The sequence below is a fragment of the Balaenoptera physalus genome (genome assembly GCF_965194825.1).
Source record: "Balaenoptera physalus genome assembly, chromosome: 16".
Taxonomy (NCBI): Eukaryota; Metazoa; Chordata; class Mammalia; order Artiodactyla; family Balaenopteridae; genus Balaenoptera; species Balaenoptera physalus.
Window position 1 is genome coordinate 40,294,179 of NC_138898.1, and position 23,478 is coordinate 40,317,656.

General features: G+C 39.5%; 2 long non-coding RNA genes across 2 annotated transcripts in view; one reads left to right on the forward strand and one right to left on the reverse strand.

The window, feature by feature from the left end:
- LOC309644506 overlaps positions 1–23,478 on the reverse strand; it is a 169,881-nt gene that overhangs the window by 111,204 nt on the left and 35,199 nt on the right. The window lies entirely within an intron of this gene.
- On the forward strand, positions 21–7,270 carry LOC309644505. Its single transcript, XR_014254460.1, has 2 exons — positions 21–6,016; positions 6,576–7,270. It is a non-coding gene; the product is annotated as an uncharacterized lncRNA (long non-coding RNA).

The window sequence follows — 23,478 nt, forward strand, 5'->3', positions numbered from 1 at the left end:
CATATAGAAAAATGTACTTTTTAGAAATTTATATTGAATTTGAGGGTTGCATGGGAAATGTCACATGTCTGTAAATTTCTCTAACTTACTATAGCAAAAAAAGAGATGAAGCAAATATGATAAAATGTTTAAAAGTATTAATTCAAGGTGATAAGTATATGAGTTTTCACTACATTATCCTCTCTACTTTTCTGTATAGTTAAAAACTTTGAATATTAAATACTAAACAAGAAAAGAAAAGCCATCGTCTACTGAAATCATGGATTTGGTGATCTGGTCCTATCTTCTGGAATACTCATTAAAATAACTATGTATTTAAGTAGTTATTTATCATTGGTTATAAGATTATTGACTAATGTGATTTTGGTCCAAACTTAAGAGTTGGGCTGTTCCCCATCTCTTGGAGGTGGTGTATACCTTTGACTGGAATCTGGATGGGCTTGCCTTACAGCCGATTTTTCTACAAGTCTAGGATGGGCAGAATCCATTTGCAGCATGACAATGGGAAAAGCAACAAGAAACTCTCAAAGTTCCTTTGTGTAAGACGTTCTTCGGCCATCACAATTTGGCAGCAGCAAGAATGGGGAGGTTCCAGCTCAGGCTTGCTGGCTCTGCATTTCAGGTGGCTGTCAGAGCCGGGTGTGGATTCCTTCCCAGGTGCAGAATCAGCTGTGGGACAGATGTTTGACCTGATAGTCTCTCTGCTGGTCCACCAGATACTGATGTCTTTACCTGAAGGGCTTTAGAGAAACATCATGGGAGAGAGAAAAGACTCAACCATAGAAACATTAGTAAGAAAGAGCTGTCCTTTTCCAGCAGTGGGGCTCCCTGCTCCATGAGAAATCTCCCAGTTATATACTCTCCTATGGGTTAGTCCCAGGTGACCCCTGTGAGGAAGCCCTGGAGAAGGTGAGGGTCTGGAGATGCCGGATCCCAAAACAAGCAGATGAGGGGCAAGAACGAGCTCGGCAAAAAAGGACAGCTAGGGGACTAAGTTGGAACACTAGAATCCCCTGAGGATGGATTTGAAGGGATGACTGGAGTGAGGTACTTCTGAAGAGTAGCTACTGCCATTCAGGACCACAGTCCCTACAGTGGGTGCAGCAAAAGGAAGGGGGGCTGAGAGGACAGGAGAGAGAACATTATTTGTGCTCCTTGCAGACTGTTTCCTGAAAGCGTCGTAGAGCCTTCCATCTGAAAACAAACCTCTTGCTACTCTTACCTGCAAGGTATCAGAAAAGTGTTTTCCTACTAGGTTGGGAAAGCTACTTAACTTTTGAATTGTTAGTTTATTAATGAAAGGGGAAGAAGGCAGGGAACCAGATGACCTCCACACTTTTTTTTAGCTTAAATTTCTACCCATCGCTTGAGTGAAGTAACGGGGGACCATAACTGGTCCATTAGTCTGGTTGCCATGCTGCTGGTTGCCATGCTGCTTTGAGCAATTTACAGGAAGATTAATAAAATATTGACTTCAGTTAGTGGCATGTCCAGAGGACACTTAAGTATAGGATGACTTCAACTATTAGAAAGTTGAATATATTCTTTGTAAAGTCTGCCTTAAGATAATTCTGGCTATTTATTTTTTCCCCTTCAACTGAAGGAATACTTCAGGTGAAATAGTATTGATTTTCCAAAAGAGAGTACTCTGGGTAGAGATGATAAACTTATAGCTGAATGCTGAAAAGAAAAATGAGATTTTGAAAAGAGAAATGAACTTTCAAGTCGACAAATACTGAAGCTCAGGGCCCTGGGGCTGCATCAGAATTCAGAGAGATTATCATGTCATTACGTATTATTGAGCTCCCAAGAAGAATAAGCCCAGAGCTGATGAGTTCTCAGATGGGGCATTCAGGTGAGTGGGGGACATGCATTCGTGGTATGGTCCAGACCTCAGACAGAGTCACTAAGAGGTGCCAAGACTGTCAAACCCTGATTCTCAAACTTGGCTGCATGTTGGATTACATAGGGAGGTTTAAAAAGTACTGATGCTTGGCTCCTGCCCACAGTGAGTCTGATTTAATTGCCCTGGAGTGTGGCCTGGATATTAAAATTGTGCAAAGCTCCCCAGGTGACTCTAATGTGCACCCAAGGGTGAGAACAAGCGTGTGGATCCCTGGGGCCACTTCCAGCTGGAGAACTGGCTTCCTGGACAGAGCCCCATTCCTGCCCTTGAGGATCTCTAATTGCTTTACTGTTTCCCTTCTCTTTCCTCTTAGCCTTTGTTCTACTTAGAAATTTTTGTCTTTCTTCCTTGAAAGTGAACTAACCACAACAAACAAAAGGAAATAAGCAATTATTACATCCAGGCAGCAAACAACCACTACCAATGACAGATAGTTTATGTAAGTTTATGTAAGTAGCTTACTTACATAAACTTACTTACTTACTTTATGTAAGTAGCTACGTAAACAAATGCTGTATTAAAAGCCGAAGAAACGCCCTTCCCCCGACCACTAGAACAAAAGCTCATCCATATGATGGCTTGTGGTCTGATGTGTGAGTCACCTTTGTTCCTCTCTGAGTTCGTTAGTGTCTGATGGAAGCCATGCTATATTCCGGGCTATTTGTTTGAAGGCTAAAGCTTTTGTAGCAAAATTATCTCACCTCAATAACCGATAAGGGATCAGCAAACTATAGCTCCATGGCCATATCCAGCCTCCTGCTTGTTTTGTTAATAAAGTTTTATTGTAACATAGCCATGCCCATTTATTCACTTATTTTCTGGGGCTGCTTTGGCACTACAACAAAGTTGAGTAGTCGTGACAGAGACTGTCTGACCTGAAAAGCCAAAAATGTCTACTTGTCCTTTACAAATAATGTTTACCAACCCCTGTAAATTTAAACATTTCTAGGCTGCAGTGTTAGCATTTACCTGCTATGGTAGATTGTTTAAAAAAATATGGCCACTTCCTAACCCCTCCCTATATCCTTTCCAATGTGACCAAAAATGGAATCCATTTCACCAGCCATTGAATTTAGGCTGGTCTTATGAGTTGTTTTGAATGTTTTGAATGCTGAGGAAGTGACACTGGACCCATCATGGGCCTAGGTTTCAGGAGCCCTTGCAAACTTTCTCACAATCCTTCCTCTGAGAATAAGCCTGCTGGATGGCGAAAGACACACATAGTCCAGTTACCCCATTGCCTCAGCTAACAGCCGGCCAACCTCCAGAATCAGAGTTGTCCTGCTGACTGTGGCTGACCACAGGTGTATGTGTCTGATCATGACCGGAAGAAGTACTGAGCCAAGCACAGTACAAATAGCAAATCTGTAGATTCATGGGCTAAATAAATATTTGATGTTTTAACCCACTACATTTTAGAGTGGATTGTTACACAGCAAAAGCTAAGACATACACCTATCATTAGCAATGGGACTTACAGTTCCTGTGGTAGGAGTTCCTTCTCTTTCCACTCTGTTTTCAAAGTCAGAATATCTCAGTCTTGCCCACAGACCCCAGTTGGAAAACAGGTGAAGGGGACTCTCTAAAGAAAGAAAACATTATGATAATTCTTTCACCAAATGTTAAAAAAAAACCCATAAAAATAACAACTTGGGAGGGGGGGCTTCCCTGGTGGCACAGTGGTTGAGAGTCCGCCTGCCAATGCAGGGGACACGGGTTCGAGCCCTGGTACGGGAGGATCCCACATGCCGCGGAGCGACTGGGCCCGTGTGCCACAGCTGCTGGGCCTGCGCTCTAGAGCCCGCGAGCCACAACTACTGAAGCCGGCAGGCCTAGAGCCCGTGCTCCGCAACAGGAGAAGCCACCGCAGTGAGAGGCCCACGCACCGCAACGAGGAGTGGCCCCCGCTCGCCGCAATTAGAGAAAGCCCGAGTGCAGCAATGAGGACCCAACACGGCGAAAAATAAAGTGGATAGAATGGATAAATTTATAAAAAATATATATATATTAAAAAAAAATAACAACTTGGATTTCAAATAGGAATAACAAGGCTGAAGGGGCCCATATATAAATACATTCTGATAGCCTCTTTAAAAAAATTATATAATATTTATAAAGTTATATAGTATTATATATAATTCTCTAGTATTTGCCTGGGTAGTGCCAAACCAGTAAAGTAATCTGCACGTTTGCTCTAAATGTTCCCTCTGCCTAAAAGGCTCAACACCCAGACATTTTGTGGAATATCTGGGTCTCAATCAAGTGTCAACTCTTCATCAAAGCACTCCCTGAGAAGCCAGTTTACAATAGTCCCCTAAGATCTATCATATTATCGTGGTTTTTTTTTTCTTCCTGGTATTTTTGCTATATCATATTCTTATTTATTTATGTGTTTACTTCTTTGTAGCCTGTTCCTCCTCACAGGAACATGCTTCATGAGAGACCAGGAACTTCATGCTTCTTATTCATTGCTGTATCCCCACACTTAGAATAGTGCCTAGCCCATGACAAATCTTGATTAGTAGTTCTTTGATGAATAGTCTATTCTTGCCTCTCATAGGGATAAAACAATTTTTATCTACAAAGTAAGTATTCCCCTGTCAGTGACTGAAGTGGAACCCTTGATTTTTGAGCAAATGGAAAAATCAGAAGTGTGAGATTTTTCAGTGGCCTAACATTTTCAAGGAACAAATTACACAAAAATCCCTCATTATTCTTCATCTCTACATATGTCCATCCTATCACTATTATACTAAGAGAACATGTCTCACTGTCACTAATGCTGCCCATGTTCTCACAAGTAAATAAGGCAGGTCACTGTTTTTATTCGGGAACTAGAAGCAGAGGAAGTTTTCCATTCCATAGGACCCACAACAAACCACAGCCCAATATGTCAGCAGAACCCAAGGACTTAGAAGGCTTAAAATCCACAAGCTCGGGAAGACACCCAATTAACAGAGTGTAAGTCCAAATGTAACTCATACACCTATTGGAAATGTCAGACAATGTCAAACAGTATCCAGTCTTGTTTTGTAACCAGGTTAGCATTCTGTGCATCCTGGGGGGAGATTGGAATTCCATTAAAAAAAGAACAAACATATAAGATACTTTGCTTCCCATCAAGAAGTGTAACTCATAGGTTTCACCTATGCTCTCCAGCCCCAAATGATTGAACTGGCATTAGTGCCAAAAAATTGGAAATGTCTCAACATGCATTAATTGCTTAATGGTTGTGTTGTCTGCTTGAAAAGGGCGGGTTGGTATTTAAGTTGCTTAATGACTTTACATTTTCCCATGGCAAAATACTTGTGATTTGGTTATGCTCTATTTAAAGAGTTACATAAACAAGGCTTTGGAAACAAGTGAACTGGCTTCCTTGGGAAAGGGATTTTGGTGACTCCAGCTGGCATGCTCAGGCCCTTCCAGTGGAGAAAACTACAACCACCAGCCCTCCCTCTGCCTTTTAGAAGTTGACCTTGTGTTTATCTCTGCCTTTCTGTGTACGTTGCTGAGTGTAGTTTACGGGGTTAGGGGAGTAGGTAGAGGGAAGATTTAAAAAACTAATAATAAATGACACTTTATTGCTTGGAAACAATTACAAAACAAGTTGAAATGTAAGTAATTAGGACAAGCAGGGTAAACTTAGAAAAGCCTGGCTACCTTGAAGCCAGAGAGCCTAGTGATGAGAAACCCCCGGGGCAGAGTGGGATCTGTCTTGTAAAACCAGTTGATCAAATGTTTATTGCTGTATAAGGAAGAGCCTTTGAACCCACGTGGTTTGCTCTTGGGTATCCCAGAAACGATATCCTTCAGAAGCACAGATGTTAAATTTCTTACGCAGACGTCTCTTGCAGTGGTGAAAAGCACTCTTGGCAGTCAAAGGAGGTCCTGAGCAGGGGAAGATGATGTTCTGCCTCCCAGAGAAAGTATACCAGTCAGGACAGTTGAGAAAGAAACTCAAGGTTTGGTCTCGGGTTTACACAGAATCATTATTTTGGGAGCCTGGAGGTCCTTTTTTAGGTCCCTTTTTAAGCAATCCCCTCTTGCTTATAGACATTTACAAGGAAGACGGGAACCAACTAGACTACGTGTCAGCATCCTTAACTAAAGGTGACTTTCAGAGTACATTTTCTTTTCATTTCCTAGGTTTCAGCCTTTTGTATATTATAGTCTTTGTTAAGTTTGGTGGTGAATCATTTGTCATGTTCATTGATCCAAGTTTCCCACTGAGAATTCATAAATCTATTCTTAATTAAAACAAATATCAACTGAAAATTTATTTTTCTTAGATATTTGCATCTCTTCAGCTTTCAAACATTTGTAATTAAATCCTATGAGCCTTTCATTTACTAAATAGCTAAGCCAACAAATGGAATGAGCCCAAATCAGCTCACTTTGTCATTAGACTTACTGGCAATTCTTCTAAGGCTGGAATGTAAGGCGACCACATGGGGGCCTTTGCCTTAGATGCTGTGGTGGATTGATGGCATTCCTGATCCTACCCACGACTTTCCTGCATCCAAGACCTTTGTACTAAGACCCTGAAGTTCTTCCCACCAAGAGGCAGAGTCTATTTCCTCTCCCCTTGACTCTGGACTGCTTGGTGACTTGTTTCTGTGAATAGAATGTGGCACAGCAAGGTCCTGCATGCTTCCCCTCTCTCTCTTAGAATCTTCGGCAGCCTACATGTGAACCAGCCCAGGCTAGCCTTTTGGAGGATGAGAGGCAGCAGTCTCCGCCAAGGCCTAGAGTCAGCCTAGAGCCAGCCGACCTCCAAACATCTGAGAGAGCCCAGCCAAGATGAACAGAGCTGCCTCCCAACCTCCAGCTGACCACAGATGCATGAATGAACTCATCTAAGGCCAGCAGAACCACCTGCTGGCATGTTGTTATATTGTGATTTATAATAAATAAATATGTATTTTGTTTTTGTCTTCTTTTCTGGGAGCTCCTAAAACCCTTGGAATTCCTAAGTGTTGAAAGCAAAAGAAGGTGTCTTTTGTTATGTGAATGAAATTACTTTTGGACCTCACCTAAGGATGGGGACTGGTTGCCAAGAGAATCAACCATGTGATTGATTGTAGGAACCTCTGATTTACAGCCAGTCAGCTAGAAGCACAGGTAGCAACCTGGACTTTTGATTGGCATCTGAAAGGGAGAGCAATCTTGTAGGACTGAGCCCTTAACCTGTGGAATCTGATGGTATCTCCACATAGATGGTGCCAGAATTGAGTTGAATTGTCGGACACCCAGTTGTTGTATGAAAATTGCTTGGTGGTGTGGGGGAAAAAAAACACACTGAAATTGGTGACAAGAACTTTTATGTATAAACTCATGAGTAATAAAAGACGCTTATTGTTCTGAGCCCTTGAGTTCTGAGGTGGCTTGTTATACATTAATACTTAACTAATACAAATATTTTAAAAAGATATCATTTTCAGCATCACTGTTACATCCATGGAGGTAAAGAAGTGAAGACATCGGCATCCTTACTATGTAGATGAAGATACCAAGTGGAACACTGGTCAGTAATGGCCAAATGTGTAATGGAAACCTATGAAATTAGAGACAGTTATTCTAGGATCTGGGGACAAAGAAGGAAACCCAATAGACATGGTACTGGTCCTTGGAGATCTTAGAATCCAATAGAGATAGCAGATATTTCAAATTATTGAAATTGAAATGGCAGTGAGAAAGAAAAGAACTGCGCTTCTCAATCCTTGCAGCACATTAGAATCATCTGGAGAGATGTAAGAGTATCATCAACAGTGGGTCTGATCACAAACTAATTAAATCAGAATCTCTGTGCATAGTGCTTAGACATGAGGATTGAGAATTACTGGTCTGCAGTGCTTTTCAAAGAGTGGTCTGTAAACCAGCAGCATCAGCACCACCCAGGAGCTTGTTAGAAAATGGGAATCTCAGGTCCCACCCCTGATCTGCTGAATCAGAATCTGAGGATGAGACATGGGAGAAGGAACCTGTCTACTAACAAATCCTCTGTGTGATTCTTCTTTTTTTTTTAACATCTTTATTGGAGTATAATTGGTTTACAATGTTGTGTTAGTTTCTGCTGTACCACAAAGTGAATCAGCTATATGTATACATATATCGCCATATATCCCCTCTCTCTTGCGTCTCCCTCCCACCCTCCCTATCCAACCCCTCTAGGTGGTCAAAAAGCACTGAGCTGATCTCCCTGTGTGATGCAGCTGCTTCCCACTAGCTATCTATTTTATACTTGGTAGTGTATATATGTTAATGCTACTCTTTCACTTCTTCCCAGTTTACCCTTCCCCCTCCCCATGTCCTCAAGTCCATTCTCTATGTCTGCGTCTTTATTCCTGTCCTGCCCTAGGTTCATCAGAAACTTTTTTTTTATAGATTCCATATATATGTGTTAGCATACAGTATTCGTTTTTCTCTTTCTGACTTCACTCTCTATGACAGACTCTAGGTCCATCCACCTCACTACAAATAACTGAATTTCATTTTTTTTTATGGCTGAGTAATATTCCATTGTATATATGTGTCACATCTTCTTTATCCATTCATCTGCTGATGGACTCTTAGGTTGCTTCCATGTCCTGGCTATTGTAAATAGTGCTGCAATGAACATTATGGTACATGTCTCTTTTTGAATTATGGTTTTCTCAGGGTATATGCCCAGTAGTGGGATTGCTGGGTCAGAGGGTAGTTCTATTTTTAGTTTGTTAAGGAACCTCCATACTGTTCTCCATAGTGGCTGTATCAATTTACATTCCCACCAACATTGTAAGAGGTTCCCTTTTCTCCACACCCTCTCCAACATTTATTGTTTGTAGATTATTTCATGATGCCCATTATGACCGGTGTGAAGTGATACCTCACTGTAGTTTTGATTTGCATTTCTCTAATGATTAGTGATGTTGAGCATCCTTTCATGTGTTTGTTGGTCATCTGTATGTCTTCTTTGGAGAAATGTCTATTTAGGTCTTCTGCCCATTTTTAGATTGGGTTGCTTGTTTTTTTGATATTGAGCTGCATGAGCTGCTTGTATATTTGGAGATTAATCCTTTATCAGTTGCTTCATTTGCAAATATTTTCTGCCATTCTGAGGGTTGTCTTTTTGTCTTGTTTATGGTTTCTTTGCTGTGCAAAAGCTTTTAAGTTTCATTAGGTCCTATTTGTTTATTTTTGTTTTTATTTCCATTTCTCTAGGAGGTGGGTCAAAAAGAATCTTGCTGTGATTTATATCAAAGAGTGTTCTTCCTATGTTTTCCTCTAAGAGTTTTATAGTGTCTAGCCTTACATTTAGGCCTTTAATTCATTTTGAGTTTATTTTTGTGTATGGTGTTAGGGAGTGTTCCAATTTCATTCTTTTACATGTAGCTGTCAAGTTTTCCCAGCACCACTTATTGAAGAGGCTATCTTTTCTCCATTGTATATTCTTGCCTCTTTTAACAAATATAAGGTGACCACATGTGCGTGGGTTTATCTCTGGGCTTTCTATCCTGTACCATTGATCTATATTTCTGTTTTTGTGCCAGTACCATACTGTCTTGATTACTGTAGGTGTGTAGTATAGTCTGAAGTCAGGGAGTCTGATTCCTCCAGCTCTGTTTTTCTTTCTCAAGATTGCTTTGGCTATTCGGGGTCTTTTGCATTTCCATACAAATTGTGAAATTTTTTGTTCTAGTTCCGTGGAAAATGCCATTGGTACTTTGATAGGGATTGCATTGAATCTGTAGATTGCTTTGGGTAGTATAGGCATTTTCACAATGTTGATTCTTCCAATCCAAGAACATGGTATATCTCTCCATCTGTTTGTACCATCTTTAATTTCTTTCATCACTGTCTTATAGTTTTCTGCATACAGGTGTTTTGTCTTCTTAGGTAGGTTTATTCCTAGGTATTTTATTCTTTTTGTGGCAATGGTAAATGTGAGTGCTTCCTTAATTTCTCTTTCAGATTTTTCATCATTAGTGTATAGGAATGCAAGAGATTTCTGTGCATTAATTTTGTATCCTGCTACTCTACCAAATTCATTGATTAGCTCTAGTAGTCTTTTGGTAACATCTATAGGACTCTATATGTGTAGTATTATGTCATCTGCAAACAGTGACAGTTTTACTTCTTCTTTTCCAGTCTGGATTCCTTTTATTTCTTTTTCTTCTATAATTGCTATGGCTAAAACTTCCAAAACTATGCTGAATAATAGTGGTGAGAGTGGGCAACCTTGTCTTGTTCCTGATCTTAGAGGAAATGGTTTCAGTTTTTCACCATTGAGAATGATGTTGGCTGTGGGTTTGTCATTTATGGCCTTTATTATGTTGAGGTAGGTTCCCTCTATGCCTACTTTCTGGAGAGTTTTTTTAATCATAAATGGGTGTTGAATTTTGTTGAAAGGTTTTTCTGCATCTATTGAGATGATCATATGGTTTTTCTCCTTCAATTTGTTAATATGGTGTATCACACTGATTGATTTGCATATATTGAAGGATCCTTGCATTCCTGGGATAAATCCCACTTGATCATGGTGTATGATCCTTTTCCTGGGCTGTTGGATTCTGTTTGCTAGTATTTTGTTGAGGATTTTTGCATCTATGTTCATCAGTGATATTGGCCTGTAGTTTTCTTTTTATGTGACATCTTTGTCTGTTTTTGGTATCAGGGTGATTGTGGCCTCATAGAATGAGTTTGGGAGTGTTCCTCCCTCTGCTATATTGTGGAAGAGTTTGAGAAGGATAGGTGTTAGCTCTTCTCTAAATGTTTGATAGAATTCTCCTGTGAAGCCATCCAGTCCTGGGCTTTTGTTTGTTGGAAGATTTTTAATCACAGTCTCAATTTCAGTGCTTGTGATTGGTCTGTTTATATTTTCTATTTCTTCCTGGTTCAGTCTCAGAATGTTGTGCTTTTCTAAGAATTTGTCCATTTTATTGGCATATAGTTGCCTACAGTAATCTCTCATGATCCTTTGTATTTCTGCAGTGTCAGTTGTTACTTCTCCTTTTTCACTTTCATTTTCTAATTCTGTTGATTTGAGTCTTCTCCTTTCTTTTCTTGATGAGACTGGCTAATATTTTATCAATTTTATCTTCTCAAAGAACTAGCTTTTAGTTTTACTAATCTTTGCTATTATTTCCTTCATTTTTTTTTTCATTTATTTCTGATCTGATCTTTATGATGTCTTTCCTTCTGCTAACTTTGGGGTTTCTTTGTTCTTCTTTCTCTAATTGCTTTAGGTATAAGTTTAGGTTGTTTGTTTGAGATTTTTCTTGCTTCTTGAGGTAGGATTATATTGCTATAAACTTCCCTCTTAGAACTGCTTTTGCTGCATCCCATAGGTTTTGGGTCATTGTGTTATCATTGTCATTTGTTTCTAGGTATTTTTTTTATTTCCTCTTTGATTTCTTCAGTGATCTTTTGGTTATTTAATAATGTATTGTTTAGCCTCCATGTGTTTTATTTTTTACAGTTTTTTTTCCTGTAATTAACGCTATCTAGCCTCATAGCATTGTGGTTGGAAAAGATACTTGATAGAATTTCAATTTTCTTAAATTTTCCAAGGCTTGATTTGCGATCCAAGATATGATCTATCCTGGAGAATGTTCCATGAGCACTTGAGAAGAAAGTGTATTTTGTTGTTTTCGGATGGAATGTCCTATAAATATCAATTAAGTCCATCTTGTTTAATGTGTCATTTAAAGCTTGTGTTTCCTTATTTATTTCTATTTTGGATGATCTGCCCATAGGTGAAAGTGGGGTGTTAAAATCCCCTACTATTATTGTGTTACTGTCGATATTCCCTTTTATGGCTGTTAGCATTTGCCTTATGTATTGAGGTGCTCCTATGTTGGATGCATAAATATTTACAATTGTTATATCTTCTTCTTGGATTGACCCCTTGATCATTATGTAGTGTCCTTCTTTGTGTCTTGTAATAGTCTTTATTTTAAAGTCTATTTTGTCTGATACGAAAATTGCTACTCCAGCCTTCTTTTGATTTCCATTTGCATGGTATATCTTTTTCCATCCCTTCACTTTCAGTCTGTATGTGTCCCTAGGTCTGAAGTTGGTCTCCTGTAGACAGCATATATACGGGTCTTGTTTTTGTATCTATTCAGCCAGTCTATGTCTTTTGGTTGGAGCATTTAATCCATTTACATTTAAGGTAATTATCGATATGTATATTCCTATTACCATTTTCTCAATTGTTTTGGGTTTGTTTTTGTAGGTCTTTTCCTTCTCTTGTGTTTCCTGCCTAGAGAAGTTCCTTTAGCATTTGTTGTAAAGCTGGTTTGGTGGTGGTGAATTTTCTTAACTTTTGCTTGTCTGTAAAGCTTTTGATTTCTCCATCAAATCTGAATGAGATCCTTGCTGGGTAGAGTAATCTTGGTTGTAGGTTTTTTCCCTTTCATCACTTTAAATATGTCCTGCCACTCCCTTCTGTCTTGCAGAGTTTCTGCTGAAAGATCAGCTGTTAACCCTATGAGGGATCTCTTGTATGTTATTTGTTGCTTTTCCCTTGCTGCTTTTAATATTTTTTCTTTGTATTTAATTTTTGATAGTTTGATTAATATGTTTTTTGGAATGTTTTTCCTTGGATTTATCCTGCATGGGAGTCTCGACTTGATTGACTATTTCCTTTCCCATGTTAGGGAAGTTTTGAACAATAGTCTCTTCAAATATTTTCTCAGACCCTTTCTTTTTTCTCTTTTTCTTCTGAGACCCCTATACTTCGAATGTTGGTGTGTTTAATGTTGTCCCAGAAGTCTCTGAGACCGTCCTCAATTCTTTTCCTTCTTTTTTGTTTATTCTGCTCTGTGGTAGTTATTTCCACTATTTTATCTTCCAGGTCACTTATCTGTTCTTCTGCCTCAGTTATTCTGCTATTGATTCCTTCTAGAAAATTTTTAATTTCATTTATTGTGTTGTTCATCATTGTTCGTTTGCTCTTTAGTTCTTCTAGGTCCTTGTTAAATGTTTCTTGTATTTTCTCCATTCTATTTCCAAGATTTTGGATCATCTTTACTATCATTACTCTGAATTCTTTTTCAGGTACACTGCCTGTTTCCTCTTCATTTGTCTGGTCTTGTGGGTTTTTACCTTTGTCCTTCATCTGCTGCATATTTCTCTGTCTTCTCATTTTGTTTAACTTACTGTGTTTGGGGTCCCCTTTACACAGGCTGCATGTTCGTACTTCCCACTGTTTTTGGTGTCTGCCCCCAGTGGGTAAGGTTGGTTCACTGGGTTGTGTAGGCTTCCTGGTAGAGGGGACTGATGCCTGTGTTCTGGTGGGTGGGGCTGGATCTTATTTTCTGGTGGGCAGGGCCACATCCGGTGGTGTGTTTTGGGGTGTCTGCGAACTTACTAAGATTTTAGGTAGCCTCTCTGCTAATGGGTGGGGTTGTGTTCCTGTCTTGCTAGTTGTTTGGCATGGGGCATCCAGAACTGGAGCTTACTAGCCGTTGGGTGGAGCCGGGTCTTAGTGCTGAGACAGATATTTCTGGGATTGTTCTCACCAGTTGATATCACGTGGGGTCAGGAGGTCTCTGGTGGCCCAATGTCCTGAACTCGGCTCTCTCACCTCAGAGGCTCAGGCCTGACACTAGGCCGGAGCACCAAGACCCTGTCAGCCACATGGCTCAGAAGAAAAGGGAGAAAAAAAGAAAGAAAAAATAATGATAAATAAAGAATTTTTTTTTAATTATTAAAATAAAAAAATTTAACAAAATTATTAAAATAAAAAAAATTTTTTAAGTAATAATAATAAAAATAAAAGAAGAGAGCAACCAAACCAATAAACAAATCCAGCAATGATAATAAGCACTAAAAACTATACTAAGATAAACATAAAAATCAGAAACAAGTCAGTCGCAGACAGCAAACCCCACGTCTACAGTTGCTCCCAAAGTCCACTGCCTCAATTTTGGGATGATTCGTTGTCTGTTCAGGTATTCCACAGACGCAGGGTACATCAAGTTGATTGTGGGGATTTAATCTGCTGCTCCTGAGGCTGCATGGAGAAATTTCCTTTTCTCCTCTTTGTTCCCACTGCTTCTGGGGTTCAGCTTTGGTTTTGGCCCCGCCTCTGCATGTAGGTCACCCTCAGGCCTCTGTTCCCGCCCAGAGAGGACTGGGTTAAAGCAGCAGCTGATTGGGGGCTCTGGCTCACACATGCTGGGGGGACGGAGGGGTATGGTAGTTATAATTGGAATGCAGGGCTAGCCTGTGGTGGCAGAGGCCGGTGTGATGTTGCAATAGCCTGAAGAGTGCTGTGTGTCCTCCTGGGGAAGTTGTCCCTGGATCACAGGACCCACACAGTGGCGAGCTGCACAGGCTCCCGGGGTTGGGGTGTGTGGATAGTAACCTGTGCTTGCACACAGGATTCTTGGTGGCAGCAGCAGCAGCCTTAGCGTTTCATGCCTGTCTCTGGTGTCCGAGCTGATAGCCGAGGCTTGCGCCAGTCTCTGGAGCTCATTTAGGTGGTGTTCTGCCTTCTGTGGGCACACAGGGAAGGAATCCCCTCTCCTCATGCACCCTGAAACAGTGGTGTCTTGCCTCTCCAACAGGTCCAGAGTTTTCCCCAGACTCCCTCCCAGCTAGCTGTGGCGCACTAGCCCCCCTCAGGCTGTGTTCACGCAGCCAACCCCTGTCCTCTCCCTGGGATCTGACCTCCGAAGCCTGGGCCTCAGCTCCCAGCCCCTATACGCCCCAGCGGGTGAGCAGACAAGCCTCTCAGGCTGCTGAGTGTTGGTCAGCACTGATCCTCTGTGTGGGAATCTCTTTGCTTTGTCCTCTGCACCCCTGTTGCTGCACTCTCCTCCGTGGCTCTGAAGCTTCCCCCCCGCCCACCCCTCATCTCCGCCTGTGAAGGGGCTTCCTAGTGTGTGGAAACCTTTCCTCCTTCACAGCTCCCTCCCAGAGGTGCAGGTCCCGTCCCTATTCTTTTGTTTCTGTTTTTTCTTTTTTTTGTTTATAAATGTATTTATTTATTTATTTATTTTTGGCTCTGTTGGGTCTTTGTTTCTGTGCGAGGGCTTTCTCTAGTTGCGGCAAGCAGGGGCCACTCTTCATCGCGGTGCATGGGCCTCTCACTATTGAGGCCTCTCTTGTTGTGGAGCACAGGCTCCAGACGTGCAGGCTCAGCAATTGTGGCTCACGGGCCTCGTTGCTCCACGGCATGTGGGATCTTCCCAGACCAGGGCTCGAACCCGTGTCCCCTGCATTGGCAGGCAGATTCTCAACCACTGTGCCACCAGGGAAGCCCTGTTTTTTCTTTTTTCTTTTGTCCTACCCAGGTATGTGGGAATTTTCTTGCCTTTTGTTCCCAAAGTCTGAAGTCTTCTGCCAGCATTCAGTAAGTGTTATGTAGGAGTTGTTCCACATGTAGATGTCCTTTTGATGTATTTGTGGGGAGGAAGGTGATCTCCGTGTCTTACTCCTCTTCCATCTTGAAGGTCTCCCCCGTGTGATGCTTATACAAGCTAAATGTTGAGAGGCACCAGTTGAGAGTTGTAAGGCAGTAAAATCTGACATTAACCATTGATAACTTGGAGCAATTACACACAGGAACACACACACAAATACTGTAAGAAGAAAGTAAATTGTTGGGGTTGTTTTCCTAGACATAAATGTGAGACTTTCACGTACAAAGATTTCAGCTCTTGATATGGGTGACCTATACAACAAAAGCTCATATGACACTTATTTTAACTTTGCTCATGATTGAAATATTCTATGACCTACTCTGTTTAAATTCCCAGAAATGTTTTTCCCCAATACCAGAGTCTATAACTTTATTTAGTACAGTAGCCTAAAGATGCTATGTCTATAGTTTTCAGTTCCATTTGTTATATAATATTTTAAGACTTGCCCTTGTTTCTGCAAAGATTTAGAGGTAAACTTAGATTTAGTTTTCTTTGAGAGGATCTCTCGCCCAAGTTAACGAGATCATATGCCCTTATTTCCCTGGGACAGTCCTAGTTTATGCCTGTTGTTCTAGCATCACCTTCCACTCTAAAAAGGGTCCCAATTTAGACAATAACTTATATGATCACTCGAGCTAAGAGCTGTAACAGCACTATCTTTTGGAAGAAAGTAAAGATGCCACCTGTTAGCTATGCCTCTCAGTGCTCCGTCAAAGTTGCATTTTCCTTCTGGTGCAGTTGCTGTAATTTCATTACCATATTTTATAATAGCTAAGATGCCTTTAATAATAAAAGTCATACACATCCCAATGTTCATAGCAGCATTATTTACAACTGCCAGGATATGGAAACAACCTAAGCGTCCATCAACAGATGAATGGGTAAAGAAGATGTGGTTATGATGGAGTACTACTCAGCCATAAAAAAGAATAAAATTTTGCCATTTTCAACAACATGGATGGACTTGGCAGGTATTATGCTAAGTGAAATAAGTCAGAGAAAGACAAATACTATATGATATCACTTATATGTGGAATCTAAAAAGTACAACAAACTAGTGAATATAACAAAAAAAGAAGCAGACTCACAGGTACAGAGAACAAATTAGTGGTCACCAAAGGGGAAAGGCAATATAGGGGTAGGGGATTAAGAAGTGCAAACTATTATGTATAAAATAAGCTACAAAGATATATCATATATACACAGAGAAGGTAGCCAATAATTTATAATAACTATAAATGGAATACGTCCTTTAAAAAGTGTGAATCACTATATTGTACACCTGTAACATATAATACTGTACCTCAACTATACTTCAATTAAAAAAAATTTTTAAGTCACTGTTATTTTATGCACCACTAAGGAAAAACTACTTCTAATTAAGCTATAACACAATGATTTCTTATCTTTGATCTTGGTATGTAATAGGTAATTGGCAGTAATAAAACTTTCTCTCGTGTTCAATGATAAACTTAGCTATTGCTTTGTAAATACATAAGAAACTGTGGTAATTCCTCCAATAATGAATACTTATTATCAAATTTACATCCTGCTCTTCTATCTCCATGCCTTTGGGGGTATTTAATAACTTCTTTTAAAATGATGAATCCTAGCTTAATCTGTTTTGAAGATATTTTAAAGAGCAGTTAAAGTCAACATTTGTAATCCGACAATGCAAAGAACTTGAGCAATGTAAAGATGACAGGACCTACTTTAAATATTTGCAGGCAGGTACCATATGTACCCGTTGGCTGGCAAATAAATAAATAGACAGGTAAATAGAAACCATCAATTAAAACTGATGCAGTCCGATTTCAGTTATAGTAAAATATGAAAAAAATGTGTGCATTAGTCTAAATGAAAAATGACATTTAGGAAACCACCAATTCCAGTTTTCAAGAATTCAGCCAGGCTACCCTGGAATCTAAATGTTGTGGGAGAAAAAATAGACCACAGACTTTAAAAGTAAGGCTTTGTCATTATGAGACGTGCACCACAGGATGAATGAAGCGGGGCAGGCGGTCAGCAGCACTCAGGGGCTGATGATCGCACACAAACCCCATCCTTTCAAACACCAAAATTACATTCTTTTGTACCCAAGTGCAACCAAAGCCCTCTCCAAGCCCTGGTGTGTGGTCAGCGGGGTAAGACGGAGCACAGACCTCATAATAATGGAGGTGGGGGGAGCTTTTGAAAGTAGCAGATTTTATAAAAACATTATGTGAAAGAGGCATTGGTAACATTTCTCAGAAAAGAGTCAGTGTTTGCATGGTAACATATTAAGAGTCTATATTTTATTGAGAATTTAACTTTCTCTAGCCAAAGACCACAATACATCCTATTATAGGGGGTGTTATTTCCTCATCAAAATACAAAAAGAATACGCAAAACACAAAGCAAACTGAGTATAGAGAAAGTGCATTTCTCTCTGAAACAGGAAATCTCTTCCTGTGCTTATCGCAGGTGCTAAACAGTGAATATTAAACAGTGAAAATGTCCATTGTTTATTTAGAAATAAACTGTTTATTTCTATTATTTAAAAATGAACCCCAAATAATAAGAGGGGTCCTCTCCTTTCTGTGTCTGCCAGCAGAAATAATGGTGGGCATCTGAAAAAAAAATACAGCGTAATTTCCTTAAAAATATTCTGTAACTTTTCAACTCTGACTGATCTTTTCTTGAATTACATAAAATAGTGCAGTTTTCATCTTTTCTATGCTTTATGTTCTTCCTCTCCCTTGCAAATTTTGCATTTTTACTTGTGGCTGGTTTCATTTTCTTTAGTCTGTTACTTTTTCTAACAGATTTTACTGTAACACCTCTGCAAAAATCAATCAATACTTCAAAATTCTGAGAGAACCTTATGTCCTCTGAAGGAAAAGTCTAACTGTTCATATGGTTACTAACATTGACTATCATGAGATTTTGGTTAGACATAATCTGTAAGTTTGCTTAATACCAGCCTCATTTTATGGATAAAATGTCCATGTATTTTTAAAAGTCTGGACTTCCCTGGTGGTCCAGCAGTTTAGACTCCATGTTCCCAATGTAGGGGGTCCAGGTTTGATCCATGGTCAGGGAACTAGATCTCGCATGCCTGCAACTAAAGATCCCACACACTGCAACGAAGATGCCGTGTGCCACAACGAAGATCCCTCGTGCTGCAACTAAGACCAGGCACAGCCAAATAAATTAAGAAAAAAAAAAAAAGGTCTGCAATTTGCTCATTAAAATTGGCTTCCAGTTTTCTTTTTATTAATCTTCATTAGCTTGTTTTGATCAGTACATGTTTAATTGGTATCAGTGGCAGCTGTGATTTTCATATGTACTGTAGAAAGAAGCTAGACACACAGTAGTAATGCTGTTTGATTCTACCTGTGTGACATTCTAGAAAACACAAACTAATATATGGTGACAGAGAGATCAGTGGTCTCATGGGGCCAAGACTAAAGGCAGGGAGGGATTGCAAAGGACAAGGGAAACTTTTGGGTATAATGGGAGTGTTCTGAATCTTGATTGTGGTGGTTGTTACAGGGTTTACACATTTGTCAAAACATAACAAATAGTATCATTTGAATGAGTACAGTTTGTTGTATTTAATTGTATCTTAAACTTGATAAAAATGTACTGTAGAATACTATAATAAGGATATGCTTAAATAATGTTTTCTTAACAGCTAGAAGCACAGTTGGAAAAGAATCATCTTCGACATATTGCATGAGATGAAACTAAGCCTTCATCCTCAGATTAAAAGTATCTCCTTTAAAATACCTTTATTTTAAAGCCCATCCATTATTCTGGAGATACCAGGGTGTCTAATAGGCTTGCTGGCAGCCATTCTATTCTATTTGGGAGTTAAGACTGAAGTGAGCAAATAATGCCTGGGTTTTCAGAGGTGATTGTTGTGGATGAACATGTTATCTCCTGTAGCAATCAGTCCTGTCTGAGGTTTAGTCCGATTCAAGCAATGCCCATTCCCCCTCCTTGCCCAGGTGAGCAGTTTCTCCATGTCAGTTGTTCAGTGGATCAGGCTGAGTGGGGGTAAGGTGTCAGACAATTCCAGTGGGATTGGAACTCCTGACCTTATAAAGCAAGAGGGCTCACAATCTCAAAAAACAACAATATCAAATAAAATACTACATACACTCACACACAAATGTGATGTTCAGCATCCCCAAACTAACACTTGTTTATAAATACAAGTGTCCCAAATGTTTAAAGACAAGTCATGGTCTCTTTTTAACTTTTACGTTTTAAATATATTTTAAAGTTCATTTTGAGGTAAAATATATGTACAGCAAAATGCAAAAATAGAAGTGTTACAGAACCAAACTTGGGTCTGCTCGCCCATGTGCAGTAAAGCCAATTTACTGACACTGGGTTGTGGTGAAGAAAATCACAGAGTTTATTGTAGGGCACCAAGCAAGGAGTCCAGGCAGCTAGTGCTTAAAAGACCCCAAATCCTCAAAGGCTTTCAGGGAAAGGTTTTTAAAGACAGGGTGAGGGAGGGGGTTGTGAGGTGTGTGATCAGCTTGGGACATTGTTCTGATTTGTGGGTGGTGAGGTAATCGGGAGTCAAAGTCATCAGTTCTGGTTCCAGCTGGTCTGGGGTCTACGTGCCTGTGGTCATCATACAGTTAACTTTTTCCACCTGGTGGGCGTTCAGTATCTGCAAAACAGCTCACAGGACATGGCTCAGAATATTACCTATAGCCCTTGAGGAGGAACTAAAGGCCCTTAACTTTGTTTAATGGCTTAACTATTATTATTTGTTTTGCTTGACTGTTTTCCTTTCTGCATTTTCTCACTTCTTGATTAAATTTATTCTTTGGAACTCGGGGAAGGCCTAGGAGATCAAAGTTTTTCTATAGACAAGAGGGAGGTGGAAGACATTGGGGCGGGTGTCTGTCCTAGGAAGGCCCTATAGGGCCTGTTTGGTTACGGAAGTGTAGAATTTATTGATTTTTGACAAATGGAAATATTCATATAAACCACACCCCTATAGATTTAGGACTGTTTTATATGGTATAACTTTTACAATTACATTTTAACTGATTGCTGCTGGCTGTAAAAATGCAGTTGGCTCCTGACATTCTTTTGGTAATCAACAACATGGCAAAACTTCCTGTTTATTCTAAAAATGCATCCTTAAGCTGCTGAATTTTCTCAGTAGGCATTTATATCATCTTCAATGACACTGTTTTGTTTCATTCCAAGTCCTAATTCCTTTTCTTTCTTTTTCTGGTATAACTACACCAATAGTGAACAGATGTAGTTCACCAAAGATGAAAAAAGTCCATATTTTTCCAGAAATTGATCCAGTTAGTGGATCAATAACTTTTCACATTAGTTATAATATTTACTACAAGTTTTTTTTAAAGATATCATTTATCTGGCTAAGGAAACTCTTTTTTCTATTATTAGTTGTTAAAGATCCTTTTTTTAACCACAAATGGATATTGAATTTTATCCACTACTCTTTTCTGTATCTATTTAGATAATCCTATATAGTTTTTCTCCTTTTATATGTTAATAATGTGAGCAATGTAATCTTATTTTCTAATGTTAAATCAAATTTGTATTCTTGGGGTAAATCCAATTTGATCAAAATAGTTTACTTTTTAATTGTGGAATTTGGTTTGATAAAATATTTAATATTTTTATATTAATGTTCATGAATGGTATTGGACTGTAAGTTTTCTTTTTTATAACATCCTTAATTGGTTTTGGTATCAAGAGTATGTTATGCCCAAAAAATGAGTTGGAGGATGTTTCCTCTTTGTCTATATTCTTAAGTAGTTTTTGTAGGGCTGAAATTATCAGTTGATGAAATTTGTAGTAGAATTTGTCCTTTAGTATTTAGTAAAACTTGTTACATTTTTGTTGTTTATTTTTGTTTTATAAATAAACTTTATCTTTTAAAAACAGGGTTTTTTTTAAGTTGAAAATATAGTATAGAGTTGCCATAAGCTTCATACCCAGCTTCCCCTATTATTATTAATATCTTACAATAGTAAGGCACTTTGTTGCAACTAATGAACTGATATTAATACTTTATTGTTAATTAAGGTCCATAGTTTATTCAGATTATCTTAGCTTTTACCTAATGCCTTTTTTTTTTTTAATTTTTATTTATTTATTTTTGGCTGTGTGGGGTCTTTGTTTCTGTGCGAGGGCTTTCTCTAGTTGCAGCAAGCGGGGACCACTCTTCATCGCGGTGCACAGGCCTCTCACTATCGCGGCCTCTCTTGTGGCGGAGCACAGGCTCCAGATGCGCAGGCTCAGTAGTTGTGGCTCACGGGCTTAGTTGCTCTGCGGCATGTGGGATCCCCCAAGACCAGGGCCTGAACCCGTGTCCCCTGCATTGGCAGGCAGACTCTCAACCACTGCGCCACCAGGGAAGCCCCCCCCAATGCCCTTTTTCTGTTCCATCCAGGATACCATATTTAGTCATCATGTCTCCTTTGGCTGTGACAATTTCTCAGACTTTCCTTGCGACCTTGACAGTTTGAGGAGTACTGCTCAGGCATTTTGTAGAATGTTTCTCAGGGGAAGTTGTGTGATGTTTTTTTCATGATTAGACCAGGGTTATGGGTTTTGGGGAGGAAGACAACAAGGTACAGCACAGAGGTACAATGCTGTTCTAATAATGTCATAGCAAGGGTACATGCTAGCCACATGATTTATTCACTGTTGACTGATCTTCGTCATCTGGCTGCGGTAGTGTTTATCAGCTGTGTTCTTTTCTTTCTTTAAAAAGTAGAAGGGTCCTTTACCTCCTTTACTACTCAAAGTGTGGACCACAGATCAGCAGCACCCACATCATCTGGGAGTTTGTTAGAATCACAGTATCTCAAATTCCATCCCAGAATGACTGAATCAGGATCTGCAAGTTAACAAGATTCCTAGGTGATTCATCTTCTTCTCAACATTTGAGAGCACTGCTTTAAGATAATCTAGCACAGATTCCAGCAATTTTTTTTTTTTTCTGTAAAGGGCCCAATAGTAAATATTTTCAGCTTTGTGGGCTATATAGTCTCTGTCACAATGACTCAACTCTGCCTTTGTAGCAGAAAGCAGTCATTGACAATACATAAACACATAGGTGTGTTGGCATATTTTTTTAAATTTACTTATAGACACTGAAATGGAAAAAGGAAAGACGATCATACATTAGACTCAAGTGGTGGTGACGGTGGAGAATACAAAGAAAATTAGTATGTTCTGGAGATGTCAGGAAGTAAAATCAAGTGGATTTAGTGAAGGATTGGATGTGGGAGCTGATGGAGAGGACATGGTAGTTTCAAGAGTAAGTCTAAGGTTCTGGGTTACAAAACTGGAGGAAGAGCCCTGCTATTAATGGAGACATGTCATTGGAAGAGGCCGTCCAGGTGAGGAAGATCTTGATTTACTTATGGTCATGTTGAGTTTTAAGTGCCTTTAACATCCTTGGTTTTAACTAATCAGTTAGCTCTGTAGGACTTGAACTTGAAAGAGAGATCAGTTAAGCAATCCGGGCTACAGCATCTTCATCTTCTTGTAGGAATAATAAAATATTACTTACAGACCATTGTAAGAATAGAAAATATGTAGTAAAGGAATGCAAGATGCAATAGAATTCATAGTAGTAGTTGTTATAATGCACAAAAATAGCGTCAAGCTTTCTGCCACTGGCTGTTGGCTTGTTTGATTGACTAAACGTTTGCCAGCATTTTAATGGGTGCTAAATTGTCCATGTGATATATTCCAGGCCATATAGTTTTGACAGGAAACTTTTGGAAGCAATAAATTGACTCAAACCACTGCAAGTACAGGATTTTAGCCATAGTTACAAAATAATGAGTAAGATTTCTTTACACAGGACTCTTTCAGACCATATCTTCAAAGCCTCCAGTTCTCAATTTTCCCTGCCCACTAGAATTATCTGGGGAACTTCTAAGAATCCCAGTACATGGGCCAGTTAGATTATAATCCCAATATTCAGTCCTATTAAATCAGGATTTCTAGAGGGTGGCAACTAGATATTGTTATTTTTTTAAGCCCCCAGATGAATCTGGTATGCAGTCAAAATTGAAAACCACTGGTAAAGGTGACAGCCTTTGTGTGAGGCCAAGCTTGATGGCCAAGCCATCCAAGGAGACATTTAAAATTTACTTCCAT